This window comes from Mus caroli, unplaced genomic scaffold (assembly GCF_978045245.1).
Source record: "Mus caroli unplaced genomic scaffold, Mus_caroli_1 scaffold_16, whole genome shotgun sequence".
In the NCBI taxonomy this organism is placed as follows: domain Eukaryota; kingdom Metazoa; phylum Chordata; class Mammalia; order Rodentia; family Muridae; genus Mus; species Mus caroli.
In genome coordinates this window covers 99963838-99979418 of record NW_028227271.1, presented here as the reverse complement: position 1 = coordinate 99979418, position 15581 = coordinate 99963838, and the positions used below count along the sequence as shown (strand labels likewise).

At 41.4% G+C, this 15581-nt stretch overlaps 1 non-coding gene across 1 annotated transcript; it reads left to right on the top strand.

Moving 5' to 3' along the window:
* Positions 1-8295: 8295 nt before the first annotated feature.
* On the top strand, positions 8296-8423 carry LOC115029475 (small nucleolar RNA SNORA17). Its single transcript, XR_003835050.1, has one exon. It is a non-coding gene; the product is annotated as a small nucleolar RNA SNORA17 (small nucleolar RNA).
* Positions 8424-15581: the final 7158 nt, after the last annotated feature.

Here is a 15581-nt window from a genome sequence, read left to right as displayed (position 1 = left end):
CTGGGTGTGTTACAGTGCCTGTAAGTGGTATCTCCTTTGAGGACCTTGGAGCTGTCTGTTCTGTTTGAAAACAAGGTAAACCAGTACTGATCAAAAGGAACCCAAGCCTCTGGTCAGGAAGGACTCCGTGGTGTCCTTGTTCCTGCTGTCACAGGCCCATCACAATTGGATTTTAACTGATGTTTTGTTCCACTCACCAGTGATCCTAAGATCACGTGGAGAGTCCTATGGGGACTGTGGGTGTGTCTGCTGATTCTGCCCCCAAGGTGACCCTGTCCTGGTGCTGGTGCCCACCGGAAGGGACTTGTGCCCCTGGTCAGGCCGTTTTTCTGCTTTCTTACTGCTGTCTCAGGTCCCGAGCAATTGGATTGGACCCGATGTTGTGTTCTGATCACCAGTGATCCTAAGATCACGTGGAGAGTCCTCTAGGGACTGTAGGGGTGTCCACTCACTCCAGACCCTAGGTGACCCAGTTTTAAGTCTATTGCATGTATTGACGGATGTGTGCTGAACCATCTCTACATTTCAAGAATAAAGCCAACATAATTATGGTGTAAGTTTGTTTTTATGTATGTCAGCATTCTGTTTGCAGGTATTTTATTGAACATTTTAAAATTTATATTCAACAATAATGTTGGCCTGTAGCTGTCTTTTTGTGGGTCTTTACCTCATTTGTGTATTACAGTGATATTGGCTCCATAGAAAGAGTTATGGAGTTCTTCTTCTGTTTCTTTTTGGTTTGTTTGTTTGTTTGTTTGTTTAAGTTTAAGGAAGTCAGAAAATAGTAAAATTCTACTGCAATCCACTTGGCCCTGAACTTTTTTTTCTTGACCCTAAAGTATTCATTACAAAATTTTGAATTACTTTTGTCTTTTTTCCACTGAATGGTTTTAGCTTCCTTGTCAAAGATCAAGTGACCATAGGTATGTGGGTTCATTTCTGGGTCTTCAATTCTATTCCATTGGTCTACCTGTCTGTCATTGCACCAGTACCATGCAGTTTTATCACAATTGTTCTGTAGTACAGCTTTAGGTCCTGTTAGATTAGATTCCCTGTTTGCTTCTGATTCTGTTAATTTAGGTCCTTTCTCTCTCTTTCGTTTAGATGGGTTAGGAGTTTGTAATGCTGTTTATCTTCTTGAAGAGGACATAGTTTTCTGTGAGCAGAACAAAGAAACATTTTGTAAAAAACAAGTGGAGATGGGAAGGAATAAACTTTCAAATTCAAACCCCTCTGTCTTGTATTCACAGATAAGTGCATATATTTCAATAAGACCCTTTGATTGTGCTTTATCATTTCTGAATTTTAAATTGCAAATGATAACATCAGCTTCCAAATGTCACCCATCATGGTGAATTGCCTTTTCACTTTTTTAAGCCATTTGCTCCTCTTGCTTCTAAAATGTCAAATGTGAAGTTTCCTGATAACAAAGCAAGGCACATTGTTTCTTATTCCTTCCCAGAAACCATAATATTTAGTGAACACTCCTTCAGAAACTTGTTTTAATCCATAAATGCTTGTGTTGTTTATTTAGTACGTTGGCTGAGCCTATTGATGCATCTTTTAAGTTCAATTAATTAATCCATTTTCAACCCTGCAATATAAGCACATTACATTTGTTTTACAATTTTATTTTATTTTTTTATTATTTGTTCATGGCAATTTATTTTACCACATCTATGAAGCTAAAGTATCATGTCTTAAAAAGGGCTTCAATTAATGAATCTCTTGTTTTGTCCTCCCCCCTGGTCCCCCTGCAGATACATAGTTGTTTGCTTTGAAATAATGAAGGCAGAGCAATTGAAAATGGAAAAAATATGAAAAAAAAAGAATTTCTGTTTTATGACTTGTTTGCATTAAACTAACCTAGCAAATCCACCTAGTGCCAACACCTCAGACTTATGGAATGTTGAAAGAACTGTTCTAAGACCTGATTTATTATGTCAGCTCTCTTGTTTCATCAAAGCTCAAGTGGAAATCGTTACTGCTGTGACATATGGGAATTAAATCAATTATTGATGAGTTGGATGATTTATTTATAAGTGTATTCATTTGGTCATTTGTTCAACACATATCTATAGAGTATTATGTTCTAAGCACTAAACAGATAAACAAGTCAGTTTTTCACCTTGATAAGTTATCATGTAAATGAGAGACAAAATATGCCAATAACTCAGTAATTAAAGGCTACCTCCTTTCTTTTCAACTCAATTTTGAAAATAATTGCCTGAAAGTTCAAAACTAATATCATTAAGTAACCCAATAACTCTTATATAACAAATTGTAAAATATATCTTTAAGGCACTTCCACTATTTAAATATATGACCAGTTGATTAGTTAGGGTTTTATTGCTGTGAAGAGACACCATGACCAAGGCAACACTTCAATAGGACAAATCGGCAACCTACAGATTGGGAAAAAAATCTTCACTAACCCCACATCCAATAGAGGGAAAATATCTAAAATATATAAAGGACTCAATATGTTAACCACAAAAGAAATCAATCAAAAATGGGGTATAGAACTAAACAGAAAATTCTACAGAGGAATCTTGAATGGTTGAGAAGCACCTAAAGAAGTGTTCAAAGTCCTTAGTGATCAGAGAAATGCAAATCAAAATGACCCTGACTTTCCACCTTACAGAATGGCTAAGATCGAAACCTTAGGTGACAGCACGTGTTGGTGAAGTTGTGAAGAAAGAAGAACACTCTTCCATTGCTGGTGGGATTGCAAACTGGTACAACAACTCTAGAAATCAGTCTAGAGGCTCCTCAGAAAACTAGAAATAGATCTATCTGAAGACCCAGAAGTATCAGTCTTGGGAATATAGCTAAAAGATGTACCACCAGGTCACAGGGGCACATGTTCCACTATGTTTATAGTGGCCTTGTTTGTGATAGCCACAAGCTGGGAACAACCCACATAAGAATGGATAAAAAAAATGTGGTTTATTTACACATGGAATACTACTCAACTATTAAGAATGAGAATACCCTGAGTTTTGCAGACAAATGGATAGAACTAGAAATTATCATCCTGAGATAGGTAACTCAGACCTAAAAGGACATGCATGGTATGTACTCACTAATAAATGGATATTAGTGCCACCCCCCAAAAAAAAGAACAGAATATCAAAGATGCAGTCCACAGAACTCAAAAAGTTCAACAAGCTGAAGAGCCCAAGTGAGGGTGCCACAGTCCCACTTAGGAGGGAAAAGAAAGTAATCATAAGTAGGAAGGAAGGGAGGGTCCTGGGTGGGAAAGTGTACAGGGGAAGACGGAAAGAGGGGAACATGATCAGGTATTGAGTGGGGAAAAAAGGACCCTGAAGGCCAGCAGAAAAAAATGGAAACAAGCAACCTCAGGAGGTAGGAGGAGGGGGGGACCCTCCAAAATGTACCAGAGACACAGGAGATGAGAGACTCTCAGGATTCAAAGGGAGGGACCTTAGATGGACTGCCATATAGTGGGGAGAGGGAACTTGTAGAGCCTACCTCCAGCAGAAAGACAAGGCATCAAGTGAGGGATGGTGTTACAAGCAGCTGAAAGAGTCAGATGCAGATATTTGCACACAACCAATGGACAGAAGCTGCTGACCCCTGTGGTTGAATTAGGTAGGGAAAAGCTAGAAGAAGCTGAGGAGAAGGGTAACCTTGTAGGCAGACCAGCATTCTCAAATAACCTGGACCAATGAGATCACTCAGACTGTGGACCACCAACCAGGCAGCATACACCAGCTGATATGAGGCCCCCACCACAGCTACAGCAGAGGACTGCTGGGTCTGGGTTCCGTCAGAGAAGTTATACTTAACCCTCAAAAGACTGGAGGCCCTAGGGAGTTTAGAGGTTTGGTGGGGTGGAGAGTGGGAGGGTGGGGACATGGGGATGGGAAGGAGGTATGGGATGGGGAATAGTCAGAGGGTAGACCTGGAGGGAGACAAAATCTGGAGTGTAAAAAAAAATTAAATGGGAACAAAACACCCATGGAAGGAGTTACAGAGACAAAGTTTGGAGCTGTGACAAAAGGATGGACCATCTAGAGACTGCCATATCCAGGGATCCATCCCATAAGCAGCTTCCAACCGCTGACACCATTGCATACACTAGCAAGATTTTGCTGAAAGGACCCAGATATAGCTGTCTCTTGTGAGACTATGCTGGGGCCTACCAAACACAGAAGTGGATGCTCACAGTCAGCTATTGGATGGATCACAGGGCTCCCAATGGAGGAGCTAGAGAAAGTACCCAAGGAGCTAAAGGGATCTGCAACCCTATAGGTGGAACATTATGAACTAACTAGTACGTCGGAGCTCTTGACTCTAGCTGCATATGTATCAAAAGATGGCCTAGTCGGCCATCACTGGAAAGAGAGGCCCATTGGACACGCAAACTTTATATGCCCCAGTACAGGGGAATGCCAGGGCCAAAAAAATTGGAATGGGTGGGTAGGGAAGTGGGGGAGAGGGTATGGGGGACTTTTGGGATAGCATTGGAAATGTAATTGAGGAAAATACGTAATAAAAATATTAAAAATTTTTTTAATTAAATGTAATTAAAAAGTAAAAGAAAAAGAAAACATTTTGTTGGGGCTTGTTTGAAGCTTCAGAGGTTTAGTCCATTACCATCATGATGGAGAAACATCGCAGTGTGCAGTCAGACATGATGCTGGAGGAACCGAGAGTTCTACATTTTGATCCAAAGGCAGCTAAAAGGAGATTCTCTTCGGCATTGAGCAGAACCTGACCATAGGAAACCTCAAAATCTACCCTGACAGTGATACACTTTCTCCAACAAGGCCACAGATACTCTAATGATGCCACACCTCCTAACAGTGCCATTGTGGGCCAAGCATTCAAACACATAAGTCTATGGGGGCCAAGCGTTCTCAAACCCCCACAACCAGTAATATGACATAGGTGCAAATGTGGCATCTTTATACAATACAAATACTAGTACTGACTTTTATCTGAGCAATTGTATGTATTGATTTACTTTTCCTTTTCATCTCCCAGAAAAAGACACTGGTATTTTGACCAACTCTGATAGTCTGGGCTTCCTACCTAGAGGAAACATGCCACTGTCAGTCAGTTTACTGATAAACATGTTAACACAAGGTTTGGGAAGTTCTTCACCATATGGATAAAGTAAGGGAATAGGCATAGTCATATTATATCCTTAAAATATGTCTGGGAGAATACATTAGAAACTTGTAATGTCAGATGCTCCTGGGGTTGTGATTAAGGGGCTGAGAACAGTGGATAAAGGGACATTTTAATGCTCTGTCTCTATGAACCTTTTAAACATTTGAAAGACAAATATATTTTTGATTTCAATATGTACATTAAATTTTCCCTTTTAAAGAAAAACCTCCTAGTTTGACTACTTTTGCTGAATTTCAAACATTTTTACAGGTCTAGGTCTCTTCTAGAATATGGATCTCCAACTTCTCAGTCATTTCCCATCCTGTCAAGTAAGTATTCTCTTGCATGCATCCCTTCATTTCACTGGCCCTATTTTTATTAGCATTGCAAGTACCCATAGTCTTCTGTTTGCAACACAGCACATTCCCACTTAGTGCCTTCTTTTCTTAAGCTCAAAGTAGTTGAAAGGCTCTGGAAAGCTGCTTTTGCCAACAAGCTGAGAGAAACAGGAGCCTGCAGGTTGCACATGAATAATGACTTTCCCCCTGAATTCTACTCTGCTTTTCCACATAGATTGAAGATGATATTTCTGAATACTTATTCAGAAATGCAAGTAGATATGAAAATATTGTGAAACTGTTTTCAGTTCTCAACTGCTGTCTCCATATTAACCTATGGTCTTAGTTGAGGTCACAGATATGTGAATATTTTAAATACAGAAATATATACCCCATCTTTGAGGGGAAGGAGGTCACCTTCTTTCACATGTCCCCAAGATTACAATAATAAAAGATGTTTTATTCGTGCTGGGGAAGAACTAAGGACATCTCAAAATTTTGCAATTTATTCCTCATCCTGGAAAATAGTTAGAAACTCAAAAAATAGTCTCTTCCCACTGTAAAAGAAAAAAGATTATCTTTTTATGCATTTGTGTGATTTTTATGGAGAATTCTGTTGTCTTTGTGTCTTTGACTATCGCATCTAAAATGACATTTTAAATGAAATATTAGCCATCAGTATCAGGGAAGAAATACCTTGCCTCAAAGTGATACTCTATTTTTGAATGAGTGCCATATAGTGAATCTAGAATATGGGACAAAAAAGTATTAGAATAATTTTCAAAAAGTAGAAAATATTGCTTTCTTAATGGGATTCACAGAAGTATCATCAATGATCTTACCATTGCTTTCCTTTAGAAAAGCACTTTGAGAAGATTTCCCTAGAATTTAGACCAGTAATCAGACACCAGGGGCAATGGACTCATGCTGCTTATCAGTGCCTGAGCATCTCCCTTCAAACCCTGTCAGAGAATGAGCCAGAAGGCATTTATATATGCTTTTATTTTTGAACCACTATTTTAATTGTATCTTCTGGATTTTATAGGCTGCTTCTCCAAATATTCTACATGTTCCTTGAGATGCACGGGGGTAGATTGAGTCTTATTTAATCTGTAGCATCTGTCTCCCTGTCTGCCATACAGTAAATCTTCAAGAGATGGTTGTTAAGAAACTTGGAAAGCTATGTGGAGGTAATCATAGACAATCTGGTGGATGAAATATCCAGACTTTTATGCATAAAGGACAGTTTCCTTAAAGTGAAACATCTATTGAGCCCAACAAATTATGAAGATATAGATAAATATTGTCTGCTTGCTCTTCAAGCTGAAAATGATCATCTTTCCAGTGCATATAATAGCATCTAGGAAACAGATCATTATTACAGTTTACCAATCATGATCAATAAATAACAGATTTAAACAGTTTGACAGTTTTTTAATGGGAGAAAAGAAAGAACAGGTAAGGGAAAAAAGAAGACAATAAGGTGATGAGCAGAAGTAAAGAACCAATGGATAGATGGTGCGGAAGATGGGGTGGGTCCACAGTTCTAGTGTTCATTTACGCTGTGAAATTCAGAGTAAACTATTACCAAGCAGCTCAGTGAGAGTTTTTCAGTGAGACATTTGAGAAGGAAAGATGCTGTCTTAGTCAGGGCTTCTATTCCTGCACAAACATCATGACCAAGAAGCAAGTTGTGGGGAAAAGGGTTTATTCAGCTTTCATTTCCACGTTGCTGTTCATCACCAAAGGAAGTCAGGACTGGAACTCAAGCAGGTCAGAAAGCAGGAGCTGATGCAGAAGCCATGGAGGGATGTTCCTTACTGGCTTGCTTCCCCTGGCTTGCTCAGCTTGCTTTCTTATAGAACCCAAGACTACCAGCCCAGGGATGGCACCACCCACAAGGGGCCTTTCCCCCTTGATCACTAATTGAGAAAATGCCTTACAGCTGGATCTCAAGGAGGCATTTCCTCAACTGAAGCTCCTTTCTCTGTGATAACTCCAGCTTGTGTAAAGTTGACACAAAACTAGCCAGTACAGATGCCAACTTCCTTCCACTGAGTTCATTGACCAGTGTTAGGCACCTACCTGATTATCTCTTGCATGTCTAGCCTCAGCCTTGTACCACAGTTACAGAACAACAGCCCATGGTGCTCATGCAACCATCCTAAGAACTGACCTATTTCACAAAATACCTGCATGCTTACCTTTATTTTATCCTTATCTCCAAAATTCATATTCTAGAGGCTTGTGTATTTCAACTAAAAACATTCTGCTCCATAGGAGTGTTTTTCTTAATGAGGAAAAAAAGTGTGTCATTTGCAGACTGTTTAGTGGTAATGCCTGTCCATTATTAAAGGCTGCCTTTCACAGATTTTCAGACCTTATATTTTGTCTTTTACATTTATCATTTCATTTCATCTCCCGAAAGTTTCCAGCTTTCATTGTTAGGATCTTACAAATAAGTCGTAGGACAGAATCAACCAAATGCAGCCACAGCACATACATGAGAGCATACTAGTGAGCCTTCTATGCAGTTGATAGCATTATGACTATATCAAGGTGGTTAGGGACAAGGGGGCCTCATAGACTGTTGGAATTCAGAGAAGCCAGAAAAGTTATTTTGTGGCTGATAGAAGGCAGTAAGAGCATAAGTGGAAATGGTATTTCTCTGAGGAGAATGGGAGAGGAAGATGGGGGAAGGGATTTGTGAGGGTGGGACTCTAAGGAGAGGAGGAAGGAGGATTGCAATAAGATGTCAAATAAATATACAAATAAACAAATAAACAGAAAAATGAAAATAAATAGAAATTAATTCCCTGCTCCTAGAGATGTTGCAGATGTGGCTGCTGTGTCGCATGTGTGTCAGTAGGTGACAGAAAGGAGAGAGGCTATGTATAAGTCCAGTGTTCTGACAGCATCTGAATGATTAAGTAGCCTACCATTCTCTGAGAAAAAGGTGAGCCTGAGATGACCAACAGCCCAGTGCCAGGGGCAAGACCTGGATCTTGGTATGGAGATCTTGAAGCATAGTGGCTATGGATTCCAGAAGATTAAGACAGGGAGATCTCTGAGTTCAAGGTCATCTGGGATTAAAGGTGTAGTGGCACACACCTTTAATCTGGGCTACACCGTCTGCTGGAGACTATATAAGGACACTGGAAGAAGGAAGGCTCTCTCTCTCTCCTTTGCCTGCTTGCTGTGTGGGACTGAGCAACTGCTAGATTCTTGGACTTCCATTCACAGCTTCTACTGACCATTGTTGGGAGTTTAACTGCAGACTGTAAATCACCAATAAATTCCTTTACTATATAGAGACTACCCAGAAGTTCTGTGACTCTAGAGAACCCTGACTAGATGACCACCAGTCTGGCTACTCTCAGGCTTAAATGGATTCCCAGGGACCTGGAGCAAACCAGAGACCAAAAGAACCCTGCCTTAGATCACAGGCCAGGGGCTGGGGGAAGTGATCCTGAGACAGATGGGCCTTATGTGGGGCCATGTGGGTGGGCCAGGCAGACAAGGATCAAGCCCCAAACAACCACCAGACGGGTGCCATGGGGCCCAGGCAGGGAGCTAGTCTGAGATGACCAGCATGTACCTAAGATTGCTCCTGTGTGGCTCAGTAATGCCCAAGCAGGATAAAGCACTCCTGAGAGCACTCCTGAGACTACCTCAGACACTCAGACGCCCCAGGCACCACTCAGAGGAGCAAGTAAATGGTGGGAAAATGGAAGAGAGAGAGAGAAAAATAAGGAGGTGGGCACAATGAAGAGAGGCCAAACTATAGACTGTAGACTCAAGGATAGTGAGGAACAGCTTGATGTAAGTAGCCAGTGATGCAGCCTGGAATTACGATGGCATCCTGGCCTGTGGTACCACTGGAGTCTATGTCTGGGTTCATGGTCCTGCAAACAGCAGGAATCTGTAATCACCAAAGGCCATGCAGACATGTTGGTGTCTGAAGGCTGTGCAGAACTGGCTACACCCCTCATTTGTGCATCATGCGAGAGCTGGCCTTGAGGCATGAACACAAGAGAGCTGGTCCTGCCCTACCCAACTGTAGTACTTGGGAGAGTATGCCCTGCTTATCATGGGAGTTACAGGTGAGCAACTCCCTCACCTCCACCATCACCAAGGATATAAACTGGGAGAGCTGGCCCTACCACTCATCTGCCATACACTGTCTCATGGATGAGAGAGATACCCTCCTCTCCCTTACCCTTCACCACCTGCAGCAAGTAGGAGACCTGACTCTGGGATCATAAGAGCAGGAGATCCCGCCTTGCCTATCACCTGCTGCAGCACTTGAAAGAACAGCTCCTGCATCTCTCCTGGGCAGCACAATAGAGCTGGCCCTGGATATAAGGTTGCAGCCCAGAGGGTGTGAGCACGGGAGAGCTGGCCCTACAACTTATCTGCCATCAGTCAGCTCGGGAGAGGGAGAGATGCCCTCGCCCACCCTCGCCCCTTGCCACCTACAACAGGTTGGAGAGCTGGCCCTGGGGTCATGAGACCAGGAACTGTCTCTGACCCTCACCTGCTGCAAGGCTTGGACAGAACAGTAGAGCTGGCTCTGAATATGGGATTTGCAGGTGAGCCAGCCCCAAGGGAGTGAATGCAGGGGAGCTAGCCTTGCCCCTTTTGCTGGGCAGTGGTGAAGAAGAGGGAGAGATGACTTCGCTTCCCTTGACCTTCACTATTTATGACAGGCTAGAGAGCTGGCCCTGGGGTCATGAGAGTAGGAGAATTGGCCATGTCCTAGCTGAAACACTAGGGAGAGTAAGCCCGGCACCTCACCTGTGCAGCAGTGTAGACATGGCCCTGGTTGAGGAGGTTGCCAGGTGAGCCAGCCCTGAGGGAGTAATACTGGGAGAATCAGGGGTCTGACCAGCTCAGATATCTCTATAGACCAGGTTCAAGGCTTTGAAGTAACCCACTCCAACATCTACCCCACCAATGAACTGCTGGAGTGCATGAATATCCAGTCCTACTGATCCAAATATGCAGGACCTCCATGACACAAGGCAAGAACAGAATATCTAAGAGGAGTCCTAGCAAGGTTCCAGTATTGATAGAGTTGCAAAAGCCAGAGGCCTTGTATCATTCCAAAGAGTCATTACAATGAACACTTGCAAACCAAGAAGTGTGCACAGAAGGGAATATTGAGGGACACACTGTGACACACTGTGACAGCTTCCACAAGAGATATTTTTTTCTGTTGAGGGAGAAGTTGTAAGAATGGAGTGTGGGTATGGGGAAGAGAGATGAGTGCAATTGTGGCACACAATGTGAAAAGAATCAATAAAAAGTTTAAAAAATATTATTTTACATTTTCTCAATTTGATACTTAATATATTTAAATTTTTGGTGGATCTCTGCTGTGAAGTGTCTATTAAGTTCTCTGGAGCTGTAACCTTCACTCTGAGACCTGAATTAATGCAATGAACATGCACCAATATTTGATGAGGACAAGACATTGTGCTCTTGCTTCTGATAATACATTTCTACAAAAGCTATACTGAATCTTCTGTAAAATTGCTAGTGAAGACATTGTCCATTTCTTTAGTCCCTGTCTACAACAGGGACTATCAGCTCCTGTCAAGTATTTTTAGAGGTGTAAATTGCTACCCAGAAAAGCACCACGCTTCTCAGCCAACCCTACATCTTATATGATGTAATCACATGATTTAGTTCTAGGCAAAAATAAGACAGACGCACATGTGTGCTGTGTGTGTCACATGAGACTTCTGAAGTTTGCTCAGATAGAAAGGACAAGTAACTTTGCTAGTTTCCTTCTTCTTGCTTAGCGCTTACTATTCAGATGTGATGCCTGTCATTCAGGAGCCACCCTGAACCACAAGGTAGCTCGGACTGGGTCTAGTCTTTGCAAGTCTTAAAGACAGGGAGTAAGACTATAGAATCCTAGGGTTCTAAAAGCACATTAAGTATTTGCCCAAAAGAGTGGGAAACTCCTCAATCAAACCTTCTCTGGTATGAAATAGAGCTATCTCTTTTGATTAAATTATTATTCTATTTGAGGTTTTCCCATTATATTAGGCAGTTCCTGACACTTACATATATGCATCATAATTTAGTTGGACTTTTTATTCTTTTGTTTTTACAGTTTGTAGCATGAGAGAACTTACATGTCTGTAAACTCCACTCCCAGAACAGCACCCTGTATTTTCTGATAGCTTATTTGCATTAAAATAGTCCAGTTACTTAATCTTTGATACCCCTTAAAATGATTTTTTAATATAATCACTGGATTTTATATGATTATTGTTTAGTTTAGACATGAATAATACAGTAGAAATTGGTGGCTTTCATTGCTCACACTTAAATCCTAAAACAACTTTGTCTCCCTTAGCTGAAAGATTTTTCTCTGTGTTCAACAAAAAAATACCTAAAGCCCAAATGAAGATTATAAGTATTTTAAAAAGACAATTTAAACTGTAAATAAATCAATATGGCTGCACTATTGCTTATTTCAAAGATGATGAACTGAGCTAGGAAGTTGAGATATGGTTACATACATAGGTTAGGTTAATTGGTGTCAAATCATGGATTTCCACTGCAATTAACAAGTGGCAGGGGTGGAAGCTAGACCAGTCAGCATGCATCCAAATTCTGTTCCTACATGCATAAAATAATCATCAATAAGGTGTATTTGCAGACCATAGTGATCTACTGCCAGCCACTAATTCCTCTCATCTTCAAATAGTCTTTATTATTTAAATTGTAAAGAACAGATCGACGAATGTATGCTTATACTGGTTCCACAGTGGGGCTTGTAATCTAGACAGATGTTCTAGGTTCTTGACACAGTTGACAATGCATCCCCACACTGTTTCCCCTCCCTGGTTTCTCCCTGCTTCCCTTGAGATGCAGTGGCGATATCTTAGCTGTGCAGAGCCTTGCATCTGGTAGAGGTACACAGGAGAGAAGTGTGTGGTTTTCACTTCATGATATAAATAAATGCAGAAAATAGATTCTGGTCATTCACAACAATTTGGGTATGAAGCTGATCTTTTGAGAGAACGCATAAAGCTGCATTCCCCACAGATAATTCTGCTAATCCTGCTATCAATACGACTATAAAGTTACATTGCTCCACGCAGTCTCTTTGTTAAATGTCACAATTCTCTCAAGCAGAGAATTTGGAAACACAACTCAGTCAAGCAATCTACAGGCATTTTCACACCCAATCTACTGAAATAATCATTTAAAACACAAGCAAGGAAACTGGCTTAGCTTGCCACGGACACAGGTGCAATTGCCAGTACTATTCTGGCTTTCCTCTTTCTGCTCCTTTGCTAGCACCTGCCTAAGGCCATCAATGATCTGTTTCCATGGGCATCTCCAGTGTTGACTACAGGGAGCAGCCAGTACAGAGCCTGGTCAGAAATATGGAGGGTGGACCCAGGAAATGCAGAACTGAGACATTTGTAATCTTGTTCTTTCTGCTCATTCCTGTTCTGCACAAAATGTTTGTATCCATTTTTAACTTATTTTTACCTATTTGTGGGGGTTGGAAGTGAAAGACCCCCGGAGGGCAGACCCTCACTCAAGCCTCGGGACAGCCGCGTACCCAAGAAGACACTGAGACCGAACTCAAGATGTAGAGAGTAAGATTTAATAAAGCAACAACAAGAAAGCACATAAAAAGCACATAAACCAGAGCTCTGGGGCCGAAACTCATACACCGAGCATGGTGTAGAGGAGATTCGACGACGACCCAAATTTTTTACAGGCTTATATAGAAAAAAAACCAAGGGGAGGAGTAGGGTAGGAAGAGTACAAGTTTACGTCACCAAGGGGTCGTGTCCTATATTTTGGCAATGTACCCGATCTATTGGAACATTCTGGGGTAGTACCAGGAGGCCCTTATCTCAAAAATGTTCTTGGAACAGTCCTCAGTTAGGAGGGGTAGGACTAGGTTTGTTCCAGGAGACCCTTATCTAAAAAATGTTCCTGGAACAGTTTTTAATTGGGAGGGGGTCCGACTCTGGGGTGAAGAGTTCAGGAATGTACTCTGGGGTGAGAAGTTCAGGAGTGTTCCGGGAACAATCTCTAGACGGGAGGGGTAGGAGGACTCTGAGTTGAAGAGTTCAGGTGTCCAGTAATTTTCCTCTTTCAGAAGTAGTTAACCAAAAGACAAACTACAGGGGTCTGTCGCCTCTTCACGCCATGGTCTCCAGAGGTCAAAGTGAAGTCATCAGGCTTACCAGTGTCTGTCTCCACTGAGTCATCTCACTAACCAAACATCCATTCCTCATCGAGTTCTCTATTTGAATGTTTATAGCCACTTTCTACCTCCTCTTCCAAGTCACCAGTGTGTATGTTTAATTAGTTATTCCGTCCTACTTTAATGGTCTTGGTTCTGTGAGCTTCTTCCCTCCCATCAAGTGAGTGGGAAACAAACTCACCATGCCACCGACCAACTAAAGCAATGCCAACAGCCACAGAAATGGGTCACGGTCATAAAATGTCAGAAATGGCCCAGTGCGTGGGCACGGGTGGCTGTATCCCATAAGCTTTTATTTTACTGCTGAGCACTTTGGGATGAAACATGACTACAGCGCTCTAGGCTTCCTGTTACATGGTGAGTATAAATATGAGTTTTTGTTATTAATCAAGTATTCTAATTAAGAAACATTAGTCTAATTAGCTCCTAAATTGACTGCCAATTTGTAAAGGATGTAAACACAAAAAAAATAACAAAGAGGAAAAGTATACTGTGTAGAGTTGTTTAAAAAAAAACTATCAAAATACAGCAGTCCGGCCAGACTTTGGGACATATTAGGCTTTTTTGCACTTATGTTCTGAATCTCAATGATTCTGCTAAGGGCAGATGCATAGAAAGACAAATAAAAATTATTATATAGGAAATACAAAAGCCTGTATAGCTACCCAGACTTTAAAGTGTTTTATCAGTATCTTAATATCAGATTTGCTTTTTTTAATGTTGTTACATGGATGTGACAGGCTGATGGAAAGAAAAGGCCTGAGCAGGCAAAAGCCTGGTGTTTGTTTTAAGAAACTTCATCTTATCCATCAATATGTATCACTAAACTATCAGGATGTCCAAGATATTAAGCAGAAAGTAAAAGTTGTGTGGTAACTAGGGAGGGCCAATGTTCAACCCTTCCTGGAAAACAGCCTTGAGTATAAAGTACTTATGAAAACATGGTAAACGAGTAGGCAAAACATAAAACCTGATCTGTGGTGGCCACAAAGTGTTGTATAAGTTAGTGGCAGGAGAGATGTATTCTCATAGGACCTGCGGCTCATAAGTGGGTAAAACATTTCCACACAGGGAAAGCGCAGTGTTCTGAGTCACTCTGTCTTCTCACACATGTACCAGTGCGCACCTCCACTGACAAAGCTAACAGTACTTCCCCTTCCCCGGCAGTGAGGAAGCCATATTTGATCTCTCAGATCTACCATCTAGAACTTGAGATTCAAGTGACAGAATCTTAAAGAAGTATTAGTGTTCACGAAGGGTAACATGGTCCCAGTGTGAGAAATGTGAGCACGGGTGGACCAAGAAAAAACATAGGTGCCAGTATGTTCAAGCAAGGCCTCAGCAAAGACTATAAAAACCTCTAGCATTTACTAGACACCATTAAGAACTAGGTCAAGTCAACTGATCCCTTGAATGTGCTGCCCTGATAAAGGTGGGACTTTGGCCCAGGCTTGCTGTCTTTTGCTAAAATGCTAAAAGAGAACAGCCAGCACTCCATAGCTGGAAAAACCAATCCATCACTGCTGAAAGAGACCAGAGGAGTACTATCTGCCAACCACATGATTTTCATTTATTCAAGGAAGCTTTCTAATATAAATTGGTATTTTGAAAACCATCCCAAGTATTTTTTATGGATATGATTGATATATGGACATCTCCTGATTGGTATTGTAATTACTAATCCTAGATCAAAAAACGTGCTGTTATTAGAAAGTATTAAATTGTCCCTCCTGTTCATCTCTCTTTTCTCAGAGTGACTGTCTTGTCTGTCTGGCCTAGCATTTGTCAAGCACGTCAAGTTCATGGAAGGCTAATGTAGGTCTAGCCAAATCACACATGTCTCAGATTTTCTT